This window comes from Phyllostomus discolor, chromosome 4 (genome assembly GCF_004126475.2).
Source record: "Phyllostomus discolor isolate MPI-MPIP mPhyDis1 chromosome 4, mPhyDis1.pri.v3, whole genome shotgun sequence".
Lineage (NCBI taxonomy): Eukaryota > Metazoa > Chordata > Mammalia > Chiroptera > Phyllostomidae > Phyllostomus > Phyllostomus discolor.
In genome coordinates, this window is record NC_040906.2 from 203,805,658 (window position 1) to 203,830,695 (window position 25,038).

Here is a 25,038-nt window from a genome sequence, read left to right on the forward strand (position 1 = left end):
GCGGGGGTTGGAGGGTCCGTGGGGTTGAGATCCCCTCGTGCGAGCGAGCAGGCTGCGGATCGGGCGGCCCGGCTGCGACCCCAGCCCCGAGTGGGGGGGGGGGGTGGCGGGCAGGCGCGAGGCCGGCGGGAGGCGCTTGCCAACCGCCCCGGGTCACGTGGCGCGGTCACGTGGCGCGCAGCCCGGCTCAACAGCGGCGCGGCCGGGGGAGGCGGAGAAGCGCCGAGACGCGGGGGGAGGAGGAGGCGGCGGCGGCGGCGGCGCGGGGCTGCTGCAGGCGGAGAGGCGCGGAGCAGCGCGGATCCGCCGCACGGCCGCCCGGAGGTGAGGCGGGCAGGGGCCGCGGTCCCCATCGCCCTCCCGTACGGGGGAGGCGGCGGGGCCCAGCGCTGCCCGGGGCGCCCTCCGAGCCGGGCCGGCGCCTGTCCCCTCCAGGCGGGCGCGGGGGGACGGGAGCCCCGGCCTGGCCCCTCTGCCGGGCGCGGCGGCGGGGGCGAGGCGGGAGCGCGGCGGCGGGCGGGCGGCGCCCCGGGCCGGGCGGGGGGCAGGGGGCGGCGGGCGGGCCGTCTCGGGGCCTCTCCGGTGGCGCGTGGGGAGAGGGTGGCGGATGCTCGTGCTCCGGGCGGCGCTGCCCGCTGTGGAGCTGTTTTCGCCTTTTGTTTCAGCGTATCGGAAAATGGGGCGAAAGAGGAGCTTGGTGTGCGTGTGCGTGTGTGTAAATCAGGAGGCGTTTGGCGCGAGGCCATTTTTTGGGTTACTTGTGGAGCCAGAAAATCCCTTAAAAACGGATTCCCCGGGGAGACAGGGCTGTGCCCCTCCTCTTTCTCCCCGGCGTCTGGAGGGAGTGGATTTCCCTCCAGCGGGTGCCCACCTTGTCGTCCTCCAGGCCGCCTGCCTCTCTCCGTCCCCTTCCTGCCGCCCACCTCCGTGACTCCCGGGGCGAGCGGGGCGCCGGCACAGCGGCCCGGTCACCTGTCGTGGCAGCTGCCTGGAAATGCTGGCGCTCCTGCCGCCTGGTCTGGCAAATCACGGGGATTCCGCTCCGAGCAGCAGCCCTTCTTCTCTTGTCCCTGCGCTGCACAGTCAAGTGCTCGGTGCTGGGTCCAAAGTTGGACCCGCTTGGGCAACTAGCAGCGAGGGGAGTCTACCCCCCCCCCCCCCCCCCCGTCCCAGCACTGCAAGGGTGGAAAGGTGAGGGCCACCTAGCTTTGGGGAGGGAAAAGAGGGAGACCCAGTCCTGCTGTGGTCGGATGCGACTCGCCCGCTAAATTGCTACGGTGAGCAGGAAAGTCTCCTAACACTTCTCTTCTCGGGGACAATCGGCTGCCCTCGCTGGGAGCTGTTTCCTGGATTTCTGTATTTGGGGACTCCGCCTCTTGGTGTTTTGCAGTAAGTTCGGCAGGTTTACTTAAGGATACCCAGTAGACAGGGTTTTTAGAAAGCACAGGGCAAGTCATTGATTTCTAAGGTTTTGAAGAATGTAAATACCCCTCTTTGCGGGGAGTCGGGGTGGGGGGTGTCTCTTTCTTCACGCCTCTTTTCTGTATCTCGTTTCCGTTTCTCAGTAGTCAGAGTTTGTTTCTTGCAGGCAAGGCTCCTGGGAATGGTGCTGTGGCCCTGGGGAGTGCTCACCACCAGGCCCCACAGCGCCAAACTGCCGGGGTTGAGGTCGTGACGGACGTGAGGTGACACAGGGCACCTTGCACAGAGCCACACTGCAATCCGGACAGCCACCCCCTCGCCTCCAGCCTGGCGGGCCTCCTGCCTGGCTGTCTCGCAGGGTTCCCTTGCAAGCTGATGTCGACTTTGTGCAGTGAGAGCCGCATTCAGACTCGGGGGATCTCAGGCGTCGGCGCTCCATTTCTCCACAGTTTACCGTCATGGAAACGAGTGTGTAAGTGAATCGTAGTAGCCACACCTAGTGTTCGTTCTTCAGTTTAAAGACTTGCGCTGAATTTGTGTGAAAGAGTTGTTCGAGAATGAGATTTCCCTTAAGAGTTTTAAGTGCTCTCTCATAGGGTTGTGAGCGTAGCAGTTTTCCTGTGATGGGAGGGGGTGTTGTTGACCTCTAGAGTTAGAAGTGTGTAACTTGCTGAATTAGAGGGATCGTATAGGGCACAGATTTTAACACAACGGAGCTTTCAGACAATGGGAGCAGCATGGAAAGCCAGGATTGCTTTCTGTGCCTGACACATAATAATAGAACGTGTTTGCTACTATACGTTTTAAAACAATGACTCCTTCATTTAGAAAAGACGTGAGTACCGTATTGGACTTTCTAGTTTTCATGTGGAAGTGTAAGAGTGGCAGTTTTGCTATTCACACTTTTTCCCACCAAAACTCTTAGGTAGAAAAAAAAATGTGTTTAATCCATAAAATGATATTTGGTACGTGAAACCTGTTCAACATTGCACCGACCATCCGACGGTGGTGCTGAGATCCCGAGTCAGGAAAGACCCCTAGAGAGGGCAGCCTCCCTTCGGGCTGATTTCAACCCTCTCGTTGGATGGCGTGGTTTTCTTTTTGGTTTCCAATGCAGAGTCCCTGAGCGCTGGGATTCAGGAGTGTTTGTTGAGTGCCTGTCCTGTGCATGGCTGAGGTAGGACTCTGTTCTTTATCTGTGCCACCGTGTTTACAGTATCCATTGGAGTGTTTCCTGTTCTCTCCTGTGGACGAAGAGAGAGTGACCATGGATTGGATGTGTGATTCATCAGATGCACTAAAGATTGGGCAAAACCTTTATTCAAGTGCTTTGACTTCATGATTGCATAGGTTTCTGTTCGGGATTCTGTGAAGCAGTGTTAGTTTTACCGGAAGCGTTGCTGAAGTTACACATTGGCCCTTAATGAGACTGCTGAGGCTGCAGGGACGGTGCAGTTAAAGCGTCAGGTATCTGTTAACTTGGCGAGGGTGTTGTTAGTGTAGTTAATAAATTTTAATGTACTAAACGTACTAAATTTTTTTTGTGATAGGATATATACATAATGTAACATTAACCATCTTAACCACTTTTAAGTGGACAGTTCAGTGGCAGTAAGTACATTTACATTGCTGTCCAGCGATCACCACCGTCCACCTCTAGAAGTTTTGAATCTTCCTAAACGGAAACTTTGTATTAGTACCTCTTAAACAATAACTTCCCGATCCCCTCCTTCCCTGGCCCCTGGCAACCACCATCCTACTTCTCTCTCTCTCTGAGTTTGACTACTTAGGGACATCACAGAAGTGGAATCTGTACAGTGTTTGCCCTTTTGTGACTGGCTAATTTGATTAAGTTTGGTGTCTTAAGGGTTTTGTCGTGTGGCCATGTTTCTGAATTTTTCTTAGGCACATTGTATGTGCATACTGTATTTTGTTTAGGAACATTTTACATTTTAACATATTAGATGTTAACAACCGTGGCAACCCATCATGATAAGGTAACATACGTATGTCCTGGTTGGGTCCCATCATTTCCCTTCCATGTGGATAGTGACATATGGTACCTCTTTCTGAGATTTGTGGCTCATGTGGATGATGTTTTTTGTTTCCCAGCTGGTGTTGTAATGGTGATATGTTTGCTGTGTGGAAGACGATATGGGACCTACCCCGAGGTAGTATGGATTGTATAGGGAGGGTGGGAATAACGTCTGATTATTTCCCTGTATTTACTGCCTCCCCACATCGTAAGTCAACGCCCTGGCATCCTCCTGCGGTGACAGATGAGAGTTCTTTTCTTTCTGTGTGTGTGTGTCTTTAGGAACTCCTCTATTAGTGTACGTGATGTTTCGGTCCTTTCAGTCATTAGCCCTTTGACGCTCCGATTGCCCCACCCCAGGGCAGACAGGCTCGGTCAGGCTGGCTTCCAGTCCCCCAGGAGCCCGTGGTGGCTTCCCTGCGTTCTGTCTGGTGCGATATGTTTCAGACGTCTCGAGCCCTTCCTGTTCCGATTCAGAGTCAGCACAGACCAGTTTATTAAGAGGGAAAAAAAGAAAGGAAAAAAGAAATAACCAATACACATATTAAAATAGTCTGTTTCATTAGTTATTAAAGAAATGAAATTAAAAGCAAAAATAAGGTACCATTTGTTACAGATTGAATGTGTCTTCCCCAAATTCATACATTGAAGCTGAATCCCTTTGGGGGGGGGTAGCTGGAGTAGGGTCAGGTGATGAGGGTGGAGCCCCCACGGTGGGGTTGGTGGCCTTGTAAGAAAAGACGGCGGAGAGCTGCTGTCCCCTACGCCCTGCTCTCCCTCCCCACAGGGGAGGTCCGGAGAAGAGGCCGTGTGAACTCAGAGCCAAATGGCGGCTGCCCTCAAGCTGAGAGCAGAGGCCTCAGAGTGAAACCTGCATGGTGGCATCTTAATCTTGAACTTCTCAGCCTCCAGAACCGTGAGAAGTGTGTTTCTGTTGTTGAAGCCATTTCGGTCTGTGGTGTTTGTGATGGCAGCCCAAGCCAAAGAAGATAAAATATTTTCAGATATTTTTCAAATATTATATTGGTAATATACTTTAGACTCAATTTAGACCTTGCTAGGTGTGAAACGATTTGATAAAGTTTAACATAAAGTATTATATCGTTGTGATTTACCTCTGCTAATCCTTCTCTCAGTAACCTTAGTATTTGGGCACTTCCCAGTTTGCAGTGTTGATAAGGATGAGAGTAATTCCCGGGGCTGGTGGAGATGGAGGGAAATGTGTGTTTTCAGTCTCAGTAGAGGTATAAGTTAATGCATCATTTTAAACAGCTGCTATTATGTATCAGAATGTAAAACTTGCATAGCCTTTTAACTCAGCAAGTCCTCATTTCGGAGTTTATCCTACCGGAATAATAGGAAAAGTTAGCACAAAAATATGTATATAGTAAAGAACTATTTACCATAGCACATACAGTTATATAGTAAATAACCTTAAGTAAGGACTGAGTAATTAGATTATGGTCCTTTCATTGTATGCAACTGTTGAAGGTAATGGTATGGAGCCATATTAACCAGTGTGGGAGGACACCCGTGATATACTGCTGAGTGAAAAAGGGAGAATTGTTGCAGAATTGTAGGCATAGGGCACAGCCCTCGCATGTAACACAGACGTGGCAGATGCTGAGCAGCTGGGCTGTGGGGGCCAAGAACCACGGCTTCGGGGCTCTAGGCTTCAGGGCTCTAGGCTTCAGGAGTCATCTCATGGAAAGTCTTTCTCAGTTGCCACGCTCTCCTTCTCAGGTCAAAAGAGGCAGTTTTCCTGGGGAAAGAGTATGAGTTTGGGTAATTTTCCCACCTTTTGTTGTGTGTGTGTGTGTGTGTGGAATCGCTCTCAGTTGACAGTCCTACAGACACCATGTGGAATGGAGGAGGGTCGCAAAGAGAGCTGGAGGTGCTTTTAACTGAAAAAGGGGAGACAAGGATGTGAAGGCGGTCCGTGACGTGGGCTGTGGAAGAATTCACAGAGCGAAGAAGGTGTAGAGAATAAAGATATTGTCCACTCTCCCAGAAAGGCGAGGGGCAGGGTGTGGAGAGATAACCAGCCTTGAGGGGCGGGGGCTTCGAGCTCTCATTGGGTCATAATTGGATTAAGAAGGGTGGGAGGGGGTGGGGGTTGCCGTTGGGCGGCCCCTGGGCTGTTGGCGTGTCCTAAACCCAGCGCACTTTGTTCCGATGTTATCTTCTGCCCGGGGCTGTGGGGAGAGGTTGTTCTGTTCCTGCTTCCAGTAACCTCCAGTCCTGGGGTCAACAAGCTCAGAAGAGAAAAATGTCAGTCCCGAGTCACCAGGTCATAGGCTTGCTAGGCGAGTGGTGCCACCATAGCAGATGGGGCTGGCTCTGCCCTTGCATTCCCCCCTCTGGTTTTAAGATGAATTTATGCTTAATCACCTGGTCCGGTTCTGGTTCTGGGGAGTAGGGACGAAGTGCCCTTTTTCTGTGGCTGCCTCCTGCGGATTGTGGACGTAGAGTTGTTCCTGCCCGTGGAGCCCGGTGTGGGTCATCAAGAGGGAGAGGGTGGACCGCCCGGAAGGCGAGAGCTATAGATGACGGGGTCATTTGTGAAACGAGTCTCCCAGAGCTTAGACGCTTTGTGGGATGGAGGACGTAGGAAATGTTGGGAAACACGGCCGGCTGAGCAACAGTGAAGTTGCTCAGTAGGGACCCAGGCAAGGGGTCGGCCAAGACAGCCGGAGCCAGATGTTGGTTTTAAAATCCCACGAGTCAAATCCTCCCGTGGCTCCTTTCTTATAGAGTTTGTTGGTTTTATCAGTGATATTTCTCAGATTATCTTGTATTTTTCCAGATTGGCCATTAAGCACAGCACGGGTCCCCCCCCAGTTTGCCGTTAGAAAGCCGAGGGCTCGCCTGTTCCGGAGGGTTGCTCCTGCCTGCTAGGGAGGCGATCCGTTCCTGTGGGGCGTGAATTTGGGTGGCCACGTCAGTTATTTGTTGCGTTCCCTCTAAGGGTAGCTGCGGGGCCATGAGGATGGAGCCTGAAAGGCCTCCGATGCCAGTTCCCACTCTGGCTGGAATGCCGACTGTGATGGTCCTAGCTAGGGCCCCTTCTGACTCTTGTGGGTGGGCGTGCGAGGGGAGAGGCGTGCTGTTGGGCACGAGGGTGAGCCTGGGAGTAATATAGGCGAGAGACGTGCCTGTCCGATCCGTAGGGAAGCAGGGGTGGGCTTTACCCCCATAGGAGAAGGAGGCGTAGTTCTTTGAGTTTAGGCCAGTGTCAATCATGACATTGAAGTAGGGCTTGGGTAATTTTTTACTGGCTGCCTCGGTGCCCTCTCCCCCAACAGGGGTGGCCAGGGCCCTTCCTGCCCGTGGGGGAGGCATGCGGTGGGAGCTGGGGTGCAAGAGGGACTGAAGGCCCAGTTGAAGGAAGAAAGAACAGGGGAGCCTCAGCCAACATCATGGTTTGGGAGCGGGTTCTGAGGTCCTGTACCAGTCGGTGGGAGCTGTCTGGTTTCCCGATGGGGGATAGGAGTGTGGTGAGGGCCGTTGGAGGGTCTTCATAAGCCTGATTTGAGAGACGTGGTCATGAGGGGTTTGAGCCCCTGGAGGGCCTCTAGCTTAGTTGGGTGTTGGGAGCGGCAAGGCAAGCGTGCGGGACCTTCCGTGCGGATGGTGACGGGCCGTACGTGATGTGCCCTCCCAGGAATGTCAGTGTTCCAGACACTCCTGCTTATCACCTCAGGGAACGGAGTTCCGGGGGGAGGCTGGGGTGGAGGACGTTCTCAGCAGTTCTGGGAAAGAAGCCGGAGGGTGCACAAGAATCTGAGTACCTGGCTTAGTCATTCAGTCTCTCCTGGGTGGGGGCGGGGGGGGGGGTGAGACAATTAGGAATGGCTAAGAAAGAGTGAGCGAAGGCCAGACCTCCCAGAGTATAGAGGCTGAGGGTTTGTAGGGTGGCCCGAGGCCTTCCCCCCCTCTCCGTTTTGGAGATAGGAGAGGGGTACAAAGAGCCCCAAAACTCAGGGAGAGCATGCCAGAGTGAGGAGCTCTGGCATCAATTAAGAAGTCGGTTAGCTTTCCTGCAACTGAGCTACCCAGGCTCAGCCATTGCGAGGGCGCAGTGTGGAGGCCGGCTGGGGTGGTCAGTCCGTGTCTGCAGGAGAGCAGGGAGGGCCCAGGGCATGGAGGGAGCCCCTCTAGGAGTGCCTGCCGGTTCAGAAGGGGAGCTCCACCTCCCCCCTGGAGGAGAGGGCACTCCTTCCAGGACCCCGACTCTTTGCAAAATGAGCGTGTCCCGGTGGTTGCCACTTTCTCTTTGGGCACCCTTTGCCCCAGTGACCCTTTTGTTCTCAGTTGAAGCAGTTCAGGGCCCCAGTGATGGCTGCTGATGGCTGTCCTCACTGCTGCATCGGGGGTCCCTCCCTGTAGAGTCCCCTCAATTGCTGAGGCTACCATTTGGAAAACCTTTTTTTTTTTTTTTTTGGCTCCTGGGATCATTGTTGATCTCTTTCCCTTTTCTTCTCTTGTCTGTCCTCATCACGTTTGTTAAAGACTTTGAAAGCCAGATCAGCTAGCTCCAGTGGTGGGGTCTGAGGGCCCTCTTCCAGCGTTTGGAGTTGGTGCTGCATGTCTGGGGCCGGCCGGGACATGCAGTGCATTGCCGGGATAGTCTGGCCCTCCCTGGAATTGAGGTCTAGGTCAGTGTGGAGGCGAAAAGCCGCCAAGAGAGGAAAAGAGCAGGGTTCTCATGTGGCCCTTGAGCGATTCCCTTGACCTCGCTGTAGTTGAGAGGCTGAGTAGTAGCCCGTGCATTCCCTTTATGGGGCAGGAGAGCGTGTGACCCCGGTTACTGCGGTTGGGACGTCAGTTTGGTCGTCCGACTGGGGTCCTGGTCAGGGTCGGCTGTGGCGCCCGAGGGGCTGTTTCTGATTTAGGTTGTTCCCACATTCCTGTGTCTTGGCCCAGATACGGCCTCTCCCTCCCAAACTGGTACATGTAGGAAAGATCATACGAATGTCTCTCCAGAGGAGGTCACAGGAACGAGTGAGAGATTCAAACTCCTTTGTAAACTTCTCTGGGTTTGCCAAAAGACTGCCAAGTCTGACCCCAATCTGGGAGAGGTCTGACATTGAAAAGGGACCCTGGCCCTGAATAATGCCCTCTGATTTGGCAACCTCAGGGAGCGGGAACTGGGTTGCAGGCCTAGGAGGTTCCTGAAAGAGACAGCCTGAGCAGGTGTGGCTGGGAGAAACCCAGTCTTAAGGGGGGCAGGGGGAGAGGTCTGAGGAGTAGGGAGAGGAGATGGAAGGGGTGCTAAAGAGTCATGTGATGGCGAATATGGAGGAGGAAGTGCGAAGAGCGGGAGATGGCCTGAATCTTGGGAAGATGGAGGAGGAAGGGAAGTAGGTGTAAGTGAGACTATGGGACAGGAAGTGCAGAGATCAGGATGGTGAGAGAGTTTGAAGAAGTCCTGAATGTAAGGAACCTCATTTCATTCCTCAGGGCGACGACAGTACGGAGGATAGTATTACAGTTAAGTGATCCGTTCCTGGCCCAGACTTCCGGTCACCCAGTTGGTGCGGAGGCCCCGCTGTGTTGCAGTAGAAAGTCAAGCGCTTGGGCTTGAGGTTGGCAAGTCCCAGAGCCTCCAAGGTCTTAAGTAGACAGCCCAGTGGGGAGTCCTTGGGTGGGGTTGACTGAGTGCTGCCCGTGGCGAGAGCCACAAGAAAGAAGAGGGAAGGATGTCTGAGGGACGAGAACAACTGAGAGCTGGGGGTGGGGAACATTTGAAAAGGGCGCCCCCAACTCAGATGACCCCGAGGTCTGCCGCCCAAGGGGAGCGGCCTTGAGCCTGAGGGCTACCGGACACAGGGCTCTGCCTCAGAGGCAGGGGTGCCTGGGCCCAGAGCGCTGACTAATCCAGCAGGTGGGAGGCGTCCCTCCCAGCTGAAACCCTGCAGAAGTCATAGACCCAGCACTGGGGCGCACGGCAGTCGGACGAGGGGGTGAGCTGTCACTGTTGATAGGATGTTTGCATTCTGAGATTCAGAGAAACATCTGATAGCCGGCCGAGAAGATGGGCGAGGAGGAGGATCAGAATCCTCTCTCCGGACCTCACAGAGGCAGGGTTAGGGGGCGAACCGGGGTCGAGTCTCTGCTGCCCACCGCTTCCCTAGTCACCAGTCTGAAGAGGCCGGAGGAGGGGGAGAAGTAGAGAATGTCCTTATGTGAGTCACCAACATGTTAAGGCGGTCAGTGATGAGGGCTCTGGGAGAATTCACAAAGAAAAGAAAATGTAGAGAATAAAGATTTTGTCCACTCTCCCAGAAAGGCAAGGGGCAGGGTGTGGAGAGGTGACCAGACTTGAGGGGTGGGGGCTTCGAGCTCTCATTGGGTCATAATTGGATTAAAAGGGATGTGGGGTGGGGTGGGGTGGGGTGGGGGTTGCCTTCGTGCGGCCCCTGGGCTGTTGGAGTGTCCCAAACTCAGTGCAGTTTGTTCTGATGTTATCTTCTGCCCGGGGCTGTGGGGAGTGGTTGTTCTGTTCTTGCTTCCAGTAACTTCCAGTCCTGGGGACACCAAGCTCAGAAGAGAAAAATGTCAGTCCCGAGTCACCAGGTCATAGGTCTGCTAGGCGAGTGGTGCCACCATAGCAGATGGGGCTGGCTCTGCCCTTCTAAAGGAAATGGAAGTGAATGGATGGCCGCACATTCAGACGAGATCGGGCACACTCGGGGTAGTGCGGCTGCAGACCCCACTACATACTCCGTTAAAATTAAATAAATTCCTTGCTCAGAAATGTTGCATTGATTGGCACATCTCCATAAATTATTGTAAACTCTGATAAATTTTGTTCCTTCTTTTTTTTTTAACATTGCTTTTAGGACCTATACCAGTGAGTGGGTCCCTTATTTAGCTTCTTGCTTTCTTAGAAAATGGTGGGTCAAAATTAAAATTTTGTCATGTTCATGGATTTTTTAAAATTGTGATATTTTTCCTTTTAAATATGGTTAATTCAGAATCACATATATTTCTGTGATGCCAGTAAACAGAAATATAAGTCTTTGTACTTGTGTAGTGTCAGGGATACCCACCCTTGAGAGAAAGAGTATTTTAAGAACAGGATTGAAAAGTAGTGTTTATGGGAAGCTTCCACTAGTCGCGGTGTAGTAGGGTGTACAGTGTGGAGAATCATCCCGTAGGTGTGTGGAGGTGCGGTGCAGATAATACAGACTTATTGGAATATCTTTCTCACTGTTGCTGTTTTAATCAAAAGCACAATTAGAGTCAAATGGATGTGAAAGCTTTGAGAAAGATAACACACTGTAATTTAAGATACTAATTTCTCACATTTTAAAATTTAAAGACTCAATTTAGACCTTGATGGATGTGAAAGAATTTAGAAATGCGTAATGCAAGGTATGTTGTTACAGTCATTTCTGCTAGCCCTCCTCCTGGCAGTCTTACTACGCGGGCACTTTCTGTCAGTATAAAGTTGGTTGTATCAGCTGTTCGTGTCTGGTTAGGGCTAAAACGTTGGGCTTTCTCGTTAGTCATTTTTACGACAGAAGCCTCGGCCTTTACTTGGGAGGCCCAGCTGTCGACGACCCAGCTAGTTACTGTTCGGCACTCTGTCCCTGCTTGCGGAAATTGTTGCTCCGTTTCAAGCTCCACTTCAGTGTTCTAGACAGACTTCACTAGGTTCATCGTGTTCTCCTCCTACTGACTGTTGCTCTCACCAGTTTCTTACGAAACACAAGGAAGATTAGTTTAGCCATGAGGCATGTACTTCTGGTTTGTGTGCAATTTTCAGTCTCTGGCAAGGAGAATCGAGAGTCGTGTGCAGAAAAGCCTTTCAGAACCCTTCCTCCGTGTTCTGGTCCCCCTGCATACTCCTTCCCTCTCCTTTGGCTATTCAAGTGTATGTTACCCCGCCCTGGGGGAAACACGTGGCATTGTTAGTTGATCCCCGTAACAAATAGTAGTTTCAGAGGTGCCTGATGCGCTGTAGGCTGAACTGTTACTACTGAGACAATTTTAATAAAGTAAAAAGTTGATCAGTAGTGATGTGACCATGTGCTGTGTAACTCTGCAGGTTTGTGTTAAGATCATGATCAGTTTCTTACGTTTCAGACAGTCCTCTTAGCTACAAAACCAGATGAACAAATTCAACTCCATTGGTCAGAATATCAAAACATGCATCGCAAGAAGTTAGCTTATGCTGTGTGGGAAAGCCCTGGTCAGCCAGAGCTGACATTTCAGGTGGGCAGAGTTGTGTTTCAAACTGTTCAATAATCAGAAGGTTTTAACTGTGTGTTAACGTTTGTCAGGTTAGAGAAGAGTACCTTCAAAAAGTTATCCTTTAAGTGACCTGAGCGAAAGGAGTTTGAGTAGCATGTGTCGTGGGGACCCCGGGTGGGTGAGTGTGGCCAACAGGTCATGTTTCCCACTGCTTGCCAGTACTTTAAACCTGCTGCATTTTTTGTTCTCGCCATCTTTTCTCATGAAATGAGACACTCAGTTTTGTGTTTCCCATGTAAGACGTTAGCTTTCCTGAATTAATTTTGATACCTGAATAATGAAATAAATTCTGTAAGATTTAAAGTGCTTGGAATAAAATACAACTCTTAGCAAAAGGTGGAAAGCACACAGTTTTCTTACACTAGTTCCCTAGCAGTGGCTTTGACTGCTGTGGCAGACTGAGGATGCAGGTGGCACATATACTGTCCCCTCCTCACCCAGCCGTGATCCTGAGGGACCTGGGAATAAACTGGGTAGTGTGGGGTTGGGGTGCTGCCCAGAACCTGCCCAGTAGAGCTCGCTAGAGCATCAGTTCCCAGTCTTTTTGGCTTGATGGCGTCCTGTTTGAGTTCGACCTTGCATCTCCCTCCTCCTCACCATTCTAACGGCTTCCGCAGCCAGGACTCTTATCAGTGGAGAGCCAAGTGCTGATATGTGAAGTCCACAGAAAATTGCCGTAATTCAATTTTATATAATTGTGTCAGCCTTTAATTTTCACTAATCACTACCAAACCTTTTTTGGACCATTGACAAACAGCATGATTACAGTACTGTATGGTATAGATTTATGTACACTTTTGGGTAAGTTAAATTTCATGTTTTGAAAAAATTTGTGGTGCAGTATAGTGAATCGGATCTGTATCTTATGTGTATTTATGTTTAAGACATGTGATAAAGAAACATCAAGTACCATTTTAAGTCCCTCCTAGGCTGAAAACGCTGCTCTTTACAGAGCTAGATAATAGAAGAAACAGTGTTTATAAGGTGCTTTGAAAGCGGCCTTCTATGAATTTATTGTGAATGGTCAATCAGTAGAGAAGACTCAAGGTTGGCGGATGGTTCGGAAATGATGTGTCATGTTTAATTCGGAGAGCCGTGGGATGTCAGGGTCTTCCCTTCTTAGCTCTCTGTGTTGTGCAAATACTTGTGGTCTCTCTGGCTGACCAGTGGTCATAGACATGGAATCTCCTTGGCTGTCCTGTGCTTGTGTTCGGATGGTGAAGTTCTTCCTCTTTCACGTGACACAGAAAGATGTGCATGCGCTTGGCTTTGGGAAGTTGACCTGTTTCTAGTGTGTACACGGCAGCCGTAACTTCTTGTGGGAACTGGGTAGGCATTGTTACGTGAAAGGTACCAGTAATCTCTGGAGGTCAGTGTAAGCCAGTTACTTCAGCCTTTTAGTTTCAGTCAGTTATTACTGAATCTTTTACTAGAGTGTTAATGACTAGCAAAACTGGCTTGAGTTGATCTTCTTTTGGTTCTTTAAAGAGGTAAAGTGGACCCAGGTTGTCTGGAGAAGGAGGCCTACTGGGGAGTCTGGACTCATTCATAAACTAAATCATGAACGAGCTTCTAGAAGTTAAGATTTGGGTTAATTCCTTTTTCTTCATTTTGTGTTTATCTGGTCTTAAGTACTGTCTGTTAACACATAATGTTACTTCGAAAACTGAACTCTATTGTAGCATGGGAAACTCCAGGCAAGTAAGACAATAGAAGTCTGCTTAATTTTCTGGAAGAAGATAATAAATAAACTGGGATGCAAACTTTTAACTACTCAATTTTTAGTTTCATGGTTTTAATCATGATCACAGTATTCTCTGTGAAAAATATTTGTTTCTTGGTCTCTATATTGTTTTATGTGTGGCTTTTCAGTGTCACATGAGATTTACACTTTTCTGCTTAATTTTTAACACGGTAATATAACTAATATTAACTTTCTCTCTTTTTTTAAATCCTCACCTGAGGATATGCTTCTTGATTTTGGAAAGAGGGGAAAGGAGAGAGGGAGGTAGAGAAACATGGGTGTGAAAAGAGAAATTTTGATTGTTTGCCTCTCCCGTGCGCCCCGTGGGGACTGAACCTGCAACCCAGGCATGTGCCCTGACCAGGAATCGAACCTGTGACCTTTTGGCTTACAGTAGGGCGCTCCAACCAAGTGAGCCCCACCAGCCAGGTCCCAATATTAATTATTAATATGATTCCAACCCTGTCTTCATATAAACTATTAGTATATGGGGACATCTTGAACAAAGTATATGCTCTCTTAAATTCTCTGGTCCCCGTCTAAATTTAAAAACACAAAAATAACAAAACCCAAAACATTACGAAGGCAGGTTGGTTGTAATATAAACTATTGACTGAGTTAGATGTAACTGTGTTTTATTTAAAAGATGCCTTTTCTTTGAATAGGTGAGTCTCTTTAGAAACCCAGGGAAAAGACGCGTCAGGTGGGACGTGACGCCCCACCTGTGGCGAATGCTTTTCTGCTGCCTTTTCCCTGTTCGTCTGACTGACTGGTGCGGAGGTTTGAGTCTCGTTTGACACGCACGGCCTCTCGCACGTCTTAGTCTTTCGTAGGACTCCTGCTTCTGGTTGTGGTCTGCCTTATTTTCGCTGTTGTGGGCACTGAGTAGGCAAGCTTGACATGCCGGACTCATAAGGAGGAGAAGAGTTTGGTTTCTAGAAGGGAGACTTTGGTCAAACAGCCGTCAGACAAGCAGAGACGAGTCGCTTCTGGGGAAAGCTGCCTTGAAGATCTGCTTCCTGCAGCAGAGCCCCAGGCTAGGGGGGGAATCAGTGGAAAGGGGAAACCGTGTTCAGTGAGACTCTGAATTCGAGTTTGGACCCGTCATAGGTTTGTAGCGTGTGAAAGCACTTGTAGCAGATGCAGCACCTGGGCATGTAGCCTCCAGCCCTCAGTAACCTTTTACCATGTTATGGGTATTGACCCTTTTTCTTGTGTGTATGTTACAGATATTTTCCCACTTTGTTGGTTGCCTGTCAACTCGAACTCTGCTCATGATATATATTGATAAATAAAAGTGTAAGGTTTCTGTGTAGTCAAATCTGTCTTTTTTTTTCATAGTTTCTACTTTGATGATTTGCTTAGAAAGTCTTCCTGTAGATATGTTTCCTTTTTACTCCTTTTTTCCCCTTCCCTTTTCTCTCCTCCACTTTCTCCGCTTCCCTGCTACCCCTGCCTCTCTCCTCCCTTCCCCACCCCTCCTCTCCTCTTTTAAGCAGATACGTTTTTAAACTTTTTAAAATGAACTTTTCATTTTGGGATAATTTTTGATTTACAGAAAAAGTGCAAAGATCGTACAGAGCGTTTTCATGCACCCTTCATCCAGGTTCCCCTAAAGTTAACATCCTGTGTGACAATAGGACACCAGTCAAACCTTAGGAAATGAACCTTGGAGCCCTGGCTGGTGTGGCTCAGCTGGTTGGTCGTCATCCTGCAGATTGAAAGGTCAAGGTTTGACTCCTGATCGGAGCACACGGCCCGGGTTGCAGGCGAGTCCCCAGTCGGGGCGTGTGCGAGAGGCAACTGATCGATGTTTCTCTCTCACATCGATGTTTCTCTCCACTTCTCTCTCCCTCCCTTCCCCTCTCTCTAAAAATAAATAAATAAAATATTTTAAAAATTAAAGAAATTAACATTGGTGCATTGTTCTTAACTAAACTCTAGATTTCATTAAGATTTCACCGGTTTTTCCACTGATCTCCTTTTCCTAGGGTGCCAAACTGCATTAAATGGGGCGGATTTAAAGAGGCCAGACCACTAACAGCAACATGCTCTGTAGAGTAGCAGCCGTGCTTAAAACACTGCATTTGTGCAGGGCATGACGGTTTATAGTATGTGATTGATACGGATTATTCTCCATAATCTCCATGTCAGTTACATTGGTCTTACGAGACGCCTTTGCCCCTGGGATCTGTCTCGCCGGTGGGACGGTTCTGCGTGTGTGGGACCGCACGGAGCTTGTCCAGACTGTCCGTTGCTGCTTCCGTTTCCCACTCAGCGTGATTCCCCGAGACGTCTTCGCTCTCGCACCGCCACCACAGTCTTCTTTTGCCTGGGCCAGAGGGGCCGGCAGGGTGTGTTGTTGGTTTTAAGTCTTGGGGAGAAAGGCTTCCCCACTGGGAGGAAGTCACATCAGGGTAAACCCCGGAGCATCACTGCTTTCGCCCTCCAGAGCCAGCCTTCTAACTCGATTGCCCAGATGAAGTGTGTCGTATCTAATGGGAAAAAAAAAATGAATGGCGTGTGTAAGTGCGTGTCTTACTGTTTAGGTGGGTTTGAAACTCTGCAGCTCGTTTGCCCATCTCTGCCCTTGTCCCAGGTGGAGACAGATCTACAGAATTGAGAGGTCGGGAGGCCAGGCGGGAAGTTACGTAGGACGAAAGCCGAGTTGGTAGCTTCGTGCCTGTATTGCCCCATAGAAACGGCAGAGGCAGGAGGGCCTTAGTTGCCTCTGCACTAACTGTCTGCAGGCTCCACAACTCACACTCCTCTGTGTGAGCTGGGCTAGGCTTTCTCCTGGGTAACCGATAGCTTCTGCTTGTGCATTCAGATCTGTCTCCTTTCTTGACCTTTTCTGCCTCGGGTGCTCGCCCCCCCCCCCCCAAGTAGAGAGCAGTGAGAGTAGGGATGCTGTGCGTGCCCGAGGAGGAGCGGGCCCTCAGTGAAGGAGCAGAGAAGAGGACTCCTGCTTTGCTTTGTACAGACCTGTAGGACAGTCTCTGTACATTTGTTACGGTCCACACCAGCTGTTGGGGAGAACTGATAAGAGCATATTGGAGAGCCTTCAACCAAGTCACAAGTAAGTCAGAAACAGAATTTTTATAGTAGACAGATGTGTCTGTAAAAGTAGGAGTCAGTCTTTTTTCCCTCTGGAGTTTTTCTTGGTGGCGTGTAACTTTTTTCATTGCAAGTAATATTCCCTTCACATGTAGAACACTTAGTTTACTAAGCCTTTCCTACATGTGCCCTTTATGTCAAGCACACATTTTCTTATTTTATGAAGAAACCAAGGCTAGGGTGTTGCCAAGAAGAAGTATTGGGTAAAAGGTATAGTTTCATCTAGTCAGAGGGGTCAGAGGGAGCTTTGCTGAGGAAATGTGGAAGCTTGGTGAGGGGGATCCCTTTACATGCGGGGCCTCCTAATCCCGTGTTTAAGGATTTTTTTTTAAATTTTATTTATTTATTTTTAGAGAGGGAAGGGGGGAGAGAGAGAGAAAGAGAGAAACAGAGAGAAACATCAATGTGTGGTTGCTGGAGGCCGTGCCCTGCAACCCAGGCATGTGCCCTGACTGGGAATCGAACCTGTGACACTTTGGTTCGCAGCCCGCGCTCAGTCCACTGGGCTACGCCAGCCAGGGCTAGGATTTTGTTCTTTACTGCAAGAGTAGAGCCATTGAAGGTTTCAGCACTGGGGTGTGGCAGGAGGACAGGAGCTGTAGTTAAGCTGCCCCTCCGAAAAGAAAACCTTGGTTTAGCATTCTAGAATCAGGTTTAATTTGCTGAGCACGCAAGGAGCCATCAGTGGCTAAGGCCCTGGTGATTAGCAGGTACACTCAGAAAGCACGGAGGAGCATTTCTGCTTAGAATCTGATGAAGTCAACGATATAGATTCTTTTCTTCCTGCCAGTGTGTGTGCATATATACACACCTTTGATGTTTTTTAACTTTGGTGGATTTGTGAACAGCCATTCTCTTAATGTTTGATTATTTAGGTTAAAAAATTATAGCAAGAAATCTATGTTAGATTTACCAAAACAGGATGAATGGCTTCATTGTAAATAAAATTTTAAGAATGTAGCAATGTGTCTGAAATTGAACTTTGAGCATCTACAAAGGTTTTTCTCCAGGGTTGATGTAGTAGGATGTGCTCTGATTCTGATACATATGGATGTATTAGAAAACTGGATTACATCCCAGTGTCGTCCGGCGGGGAACCTCCTTGAACCGTGGAGTGGAACGGTGGTGGAAGAGCAGTGCTCCTGTCATTACATCGGGGTGTGATGCAGTCCCTCTCTCTGTTTATTAATTAGTGGAGTTGTAATGAGACTCCCCCCCCATGCTTTCAAGGATGCTGATCAGTGGGCATCTGGGCAGGATTTTAGTTTTGTTCGGGAGCCTTCTGTGTACAGGTGGGAGGGATTTGTGTTTCAGGTGGCGGCAGGTGAGCCTCCCGCCAAGTTAGCATGATGGGAACAGGACTCTTCTGGGCTGCCATCTGCTTGTGGCTGGTAGGAAACCAGCAGTGACTTTGGAGGAGTTTATGTTGAAATACTTAGGAATTAGTAATGGTAAGACCATGCTGATCAGGTGCTGGGAGGCAGGGGAAACGGACTGTGTGCAATGTTTTCATTATTACTGACTTCAAGAGACAGCTGCTTGGGTTCAACAGTCCCCCCCCCCCCAGAACCACAGTTCTCTTCTGCCCACCCAGGTCAGCCACAGTTCTGCACGAAGTTGCCCACGGCCGGGGCACCTTGTCATGACGGTCAGATGTAGCATCGTGCACAGTGCCTGCCGCCGAGGAGATCCAGGCTGCCTCTGTGATAACTCTTTTAATGTGGCACGTTTTTGTTTGTTTTTTAAAGTTGTAAAATACACAAAGATTATCATTTTAATCATTCACAAAGTGTGACGCTCAGTGGCATTGGGTCCATTTATATTGTTGTGCGACCATCACGGTGGCGTTCGGCCAAGTACTTTCACACACAGCTGTCCCTCTGTCCCTCGGGGGGTTGGCTCCAGGGACCCCACAGGCACCGAAACCCACAGATGCTCGGTTCCTCGTATAAAATGGTGTGGTGTTTGCATATGAATTATGTTTGTATGTAGGCTACAGCAGGGCATGCCTACAGTCAGTTCATTCGTGACTGATTGTAGTACTTGCAGTGTGCAGATTCAAGTTTTGCTTTTTGTTTTCTTATTTTTATTTTTTTTTGATCCTCACCAGAGGGCATTTTTTTCATTGCTTTTAGAGAGAGGGGAAGAGGGAGAAGAGAGAGAGAAACATTGGTGTGAGAGAGAAATATCAGTTGGTTGCCTCCCGTGCATGCCCCCACCAGAGGCTGAACCCACAACCTAGGCATGCATGTGCCCTGACCGGGAATTGAACCTGTGACCTTTCAATACACAGGGCAACACTCCGACCCACTGAGTCCCACCAGCCAGGGCAAGTTTTGCTTTTTGGAACTCTCTAATTTAAAAAAATATATATATTTTCAATCTGCAGTTGGTTGAATTCATGGATGCTAAACCTATGCATGTGGAGGGCTGACTACAGGGAAAAAAAAAAGACTGACTCTTACTTGTAGGAAATTTATAAAACTTTTGTTTCTACTGACTGACTTGTAACGTGGTTGGAGGCTCTCCAATGTGATTTACTGACTTTCTCTGTAGTTGGTGTGGACTTGGAAAACAGTGGATGCTACCTTCTGTGTGCTGAAACACATACAAATACCGTCAGCATGCACTGTCCAACGTGCTGTCCCTTTGGGTTTTAAGCTCAAGTTCACTTTCTTTCCATGTGGGGGTTGACACGGTGAAGTGGGGGTGCTGTGTCCCCATTTCTCTGAGTGTGGTTTGCTGCCCTTGGACCTGGGAAGCCGTGCTCTCCAAATACAGAGTTTCGATGGCATCTGAAAACTTGGCACTGTCTCTTCTGAATTCTACTTTAAAAAGTCAGGGCGTGGAACGGAGAACAGCGAACTTCCCCTTGACCTAGCATTATGAGGTAGGTTAACTGGAGGAGTGGACCTGTGGTGGCCCGGGGAGGGTGCGCGAGTGTGGAGTGGCCCCGTTCAGCCTCGGCCACAGAAGTGGGTTCTGAGGTATCGCTTGCCTCCTCCTGGCCTGCAGCCCCTGCGGGGTTTAGTCTCCCTGTAGTCTTCTGTCTCGCCTCTTTCAAAAGAGTCAGCAGAAAAGACTGTCAAGCCTTCTACTAATTAGTAGATTCTTGGTGACAAGTAAGAGCTGGCTGAACTCCCCTGTCCAGAAAAAGGCGGGGGTGGCATTTATCGGGAGGATTCCGGGCTGTCTGCTGAAGGCTGGGCAGGGAAATGCAGACTGGAGTGCTGCATGGACGGGCCTGGAAAGCTCCTTCCTCCCTCTCTCCCGGTCTCAGCTTCCCTCGGCACAGGCAGGTCTCGGCGACCCCTCCACCCGTGCGTGCGGCGGACATGGCTGCCGATGCCCCCTCCCTCTTTTTAATGTTACGACCCAAGTGTCTTGAGAGACACTGTTCTGTGTTCCAGAAAATCCTGGAGTTCTGGGGAGTGATGAGTGGTCTCAGAAAGGGGTGACTCCTGTGGCAAGTGTGGGGAGGCTGGGAGCAGTGAGGACATCTGGGCTACCCATTCAGGAAAGTGTGAGGTCAGCGATCGTGAAAGCGCTGCCAGGCTGTGGAAGCAGCTAAGCTTTGCATTGGAAATGAGACCAAAGCAGAACAACGAAGCCCCAAATGAAACCAGACACGACACCACCACCACCACTGCCAAGTGGGTGGAGGAGATGAACCTGCTAAACAGATTGTGGAATTTTTAAAAAAAGTTAAATCTTTTTTAAAATGAAATAAATGGTAGCCTATTTTCATATCAGCATTGTTTGAACTCAGAGAAATTGCCACCAAAGTTTTATTAAGTACAGTAACTTGATGTGGGGATGCAGTCCTAAAACCTCAACTATAAACAAATGTATTTTTACTTAAATTATTTAAATGCATGGGATTCCTGTTATTAGAAGGAATCCTTTTATACATGTTCCTCCAAAATCCACCAGTTGAACTGTGTGAATTTGAATCTTCCTGCGTCCCACTCACTCAGATCAGAGAGTACCAGCGGAGGCTCCTTCCTGGCTGTCGTCACCCCGTGTGGGTCACCAGTTCATCGGCAGACCACACGCCGCACTGGCTTCTGAGGAAGTGAAAAGGAGCTGTTCCTCTTTCAGTTGTGTGGCCACGTGCCCAGGTCCCCCGGGTGAACCTGAGAACCCGCTGTGAGTTGAAACTCGGTGAAGGTGGAACTCCCTGTGTGAGCTGGGAGCCTGTATGCGCCAGCCCAAGGAGACAGGGCAGCTTCAGCGAGTGGGCGCACGGTGACCAAAGAGCGGTCTGAGAGCTCGAGCTGTTACTGCCGTTCTGGACTTTACGTATAGGCTTGGCGTCTTTTCACATGTGCAGCATCTGCCTTATTTGCACGTATCATAAAGGTGGCTGAGTACCCATTTGATTTATTAATGCATTTAAAATTACAGCTCAGACTATTTTTCCTCCCCAGAACATGGGGATTATAGGGAAGGATGGCTTGTTACTGGAGCTGAGGGGGACTCAGGTGAGCATCTGAGTCAACGTTGCTGCGACGGAAGACGCCTGCGGAAGGCTCTCTCCCATGCCCCTCGCCCCACTAAGTTTCCTACTTTCAGAAGGGTAGGAAGCGTTTGTTACTGCTTTAAAAGACATAAGAGCCAAGCGGTATTCTAAAATAGCGCAGAAAGAGAGCCCTGCTGTGGGTTGAAAATCGGGAGTGCTGCGTGCGGGTTGTGGGAAACCCTTTAACCCACGTGGCCTTTCTGTTCTCCTGTGGGCCTCGTTCTCCAGGCCGTGAGGGGTGCCCGGGAATGTCGTGTCTCAAACAGGCTGTCTTGAACCACCCTTCTCGTTAAAAAGGCAGAGCCGGGAAGCTCTGAGGATGGGGGAAACCCGGTGCCTTCCAAATGACTTCAGAAGTAACAGTGGAAAAACAGAGAAAAGGTTCCATGTGGTCCCTTGTGACAACACAGAAAAAATCTAATATTGTAAATTTGACAGGGCACTACTGTTAACTTGCTCATAAAGCATTGTTACATTTTTAAGAGCCTTTTTATAAATGTTGCCTTTGATCTCTATTTGTTGATAAAGGTGATACGGGCTGGAGCAAAAAGTCATCCGTTTACAGACGGGAAACTGGGTGTGGGAGAAGCTGTGCGCCGTTTGAGGTCTCCCCACCATCACCTAGCGGGGCTGCCCGGAGCCCAGCTTCCGGCGCCTGGTCAGATTCACTTCCCACCTCACCTTATCCACCAGTCCCTTTAAAAGACATTTTATGTGATGATACATTTATTTACTTTACAGCCCAGCCCCTCCCACAAGAGAGTTGAGGTAGCTTAAAAGCAATGACTAAGGAAGAAGTTAGGTGGATAGAAAATTTTGGTTCAAGTGAGTTTCTTCTTAAATTTCGAAAATGAATATAAGAGGAAAACTGTTAATTTTTTATTAAAGTTGAAATCTTCTGGGAACCCAGAACTCCCCACCAGATTTCAGGTTAGGACTGAGCCCAAATTGAGGATTGTGTGAATGGAGAAAGTACAGTAACAAGTAAGGGAGCTTTGTGGTTGCCTTGGCTTTGCTCTTTTGGGGTTATACTTAGGGCGTAGTTTTTTATCTTCTTATAAATTTAAGCATAAAAAGTAGCAAAATATTACAGTACGTTTGTAAAATAGAGGAAATCCACCTGTAGTTTACACCATTATTAGAACTTAGTACTTAAGTAAAGAAATACTTAATTTCTTAAGTAATTTTGTTTACTTAAGAAATTTTATTACTTAAGTAATAAACAATTACTTAAGAAATACTTAAAGAATACTTAAGTAAAACATTCTTTTGAATTCTTTACTCATATACATTTTTTCATAGTTATAATCAAGATAACAAAACCTGTATGTATGCTTTTTAAAATTTAACATAGCATATGAATTTTTTATGTTTCTATATGGTCTTCATAATTATATTTTTTACAGTAGTAAAATATATATAACAAAGTTTACGATTTTAACCATTTTAAAGTGTACAGTTCAAGTGTCACTAAGAACATTCACATTGTTGTTAAAAACACCACCACCACCATTCCAGAGCTTCTGTTGTCTTCCCAGACTGGAGATACGGACCCGTTCAGTAATCATTTCCCATTTCAGCCCACCCCACCCCAAATCCAGCTCTTGGCAACCACCCTTCTACTTTGCGTCCCTGCATTTGACTACTCTGGGACCTCATATATAAGTGAAGTCACACAGTATTTGCCCTTTGGTGTTTGACTTATTTCATTTCGCATGATGCCTTCAAGTTTAGCACATGTTATAGCACATACCAGAATTTTTCTTTCTTTTTAAGGCTAAATAATATTCCACTGTATTTATATACCACATTTTATTTATCCATTTATGTGTTGATGGACACTTGGATGATCATACTTTTTTGAAGACTGTGTAATTTCCTCAAGCAGATAAATCGTAATATACATCAGTGTTTGATTAGTAGTGAGTATTTGGGTTGCTTCTAACTTTGGGTTATTAAAATAAAGATACAATAGACCGTCATACTACTTTTTTGTCCTTATTTTGAATGGGTTATACAAATACTGACGTTCAGTCTTGTTTGCTATTTACTTAGAGTTTAGGTTGCATTTTCGGATGAAGAGAATATAGGTGTGTGTAATAAAATGCCTTAAAGATAAACAAAGTGCTTTAGTTTAGCGAGGAAGTGCCGTCTGAAGAATTCTTGTGTCACCCGTCAGAGTAATGCTTCAGTGAGAGAGCCCAGTGCAGTGGTACATGTTGTCGGAAATGACGGACGTTCCAGTAGTTGGACTGATCTCAAAGCCACATTCAAGGAGTGTATTACACATATGTGAGAACGAAACATGGGCAATGCCGAAACCGTAATTTTCACAAGACCTAGTGGTCATCCTGGGGAAGGATTGTCATCTCTGTTCCTGTTTCCGTCCATGTGAATCGCTGGCACGTCCGTGAATGCAGAGCTAGCGTGAAGTACGTGTGTGACTCTCGCCCACGAAGATCTTGCATCCAGTTTGGCATGGCAGCCAGCGCAGCAGACAGGAAACCTGAGCAAGCTGAGTGACACGAGAAGTTGGTTCGGGTTCACAGGGGATAATCACAGGCAGACGTCGCACGCTTTTTAGGCAGTTGTTAGACCCAGGGAGGGGGAGGCCACGAGAGGATTCCAGAAGAGGGTCCTCGGTTTGAGGTCCTGCCCCCCCTCCCTTCTGCTGCTGGTGTGTTAGGCCTTGTGTACGGGTCCTGGACATCTGATAGCAGATCTTGAAGGTCAGTAGGGAATTGCGCCCCTCTGCCGGGCAGCTTGTTGCCGTGGCAGTCCAGAGTGAACAGAGGTGTTGCTTTGCTCGCTGCCCGTGGATGCGCACAGGTGGGCCTGCCAGGTCGGACTGCCGCGTTGTTCCTCTCCAGCCCGGGCTGGACGGCCGTGGCCCTCAGCCCTGCAGCTGAAGGCGGTGTGCCTGCCTTTGCCTTTCCGAACCAAGGCTCCCCGGGACTTTTCTGTCAGCCTCACTCCATCTGCTCTGTGTCTTTTAGAGGCTCCTCGAGGGCCCGTCCAAGGCCCGTCTTTGTTTTCTGCAGGTTGCTTTTTGTACTTTTGTATTTGTTTGATCATTTTAATGGGAATTTGGGAAAGAGAGTAGTAAACATCGGGCTCATTCATCATCTTGAATTTATTCTGTGTACTACATTTTCCCATTTTACGGAACTCTCTTAATAGTACTAATTTCATTCAATTCTGTTGGGTTTTCCTGATGGAAAATTATATTATTTGTAAATATAATGATTTTTGCCTCTTTCCTTTTATGTGACTCCCCCCTCCCCTCCATATAATGTACTTCCTGGAATTCCTAGAGTGATGTTGAACAACATATTGGTGGACATCTTTGATGAATTCTAACCCTAGCCAGACTGCCTTTGGCACTGTTGTTTTTAATTACTTTCTGCATATCGCCAAATGGCTTTTTGGAAAGGTGGACTAGAACTGGAGTGTGCACGTCACCCACACCCTCAGTACTGAGTGACCAGAGTATTGGGAAGGCTATTTTTACTGATGGTTCTTTCATTTTAACATTAAATTTGGGTTTGGCTATTTGTTACTTCCTCTAGAAATTCTGGAGTCCCTGAGAGCAGAGTTGGCCTAGATTCATAAATCACTTTATTCACATCAAATAAGTATATATAACTTTCCCTTCCTATCCCAAAGCAACATGGGCGTGGAATGGAAATTACTGTTAATCCTGGCAACACAGTTTTTAGTGGAAAAATGTATGGGCCTTGGAGTCAGATATCAAATGTTAACTCTATTACTAGTAGCCTGGTGCTTTTTGATAAGCTGAACTGAAACTTTGAGCTTTGATTCAGTCGTTTGTAAAAGGGGGATTTTACTATCCCACAGGGAGTAAGACGAGAAGTGGGCCCTTAGTAATCAGAAATCATTAGTTTTTGCTCTCTGCCTCTATTTCCCCAGCAGCTC

General features: G+C 48.6%; 1 protein-coding gene across 2 annotated transcripts in view; it reads left to right on the forward strand.

Moving 5' to 3' along the window:
• The first annotated feature begins 244 nt into the window (after nt 1-244).
• TULP4 (TUB like protein 4) overlaps nt 245-25,038 on the forward strand; it is a 179,338-nt gene continuing 154,544 nt past the window's right edge. Inside the window, exon 1 of one of the 2 annotated variants that reach the window (XM_028508755.2) lies at nt 245-324. The gene's annotated coding sequence lies outside the window, so the exon portion shown is untranslated. Of the gene's footprint in view, nt 325-1,167; nt 1,192-25,038 lie in introns of those variants that run through there. The other variant, XM_036024938.1, reaches the window with a different exon arrangement.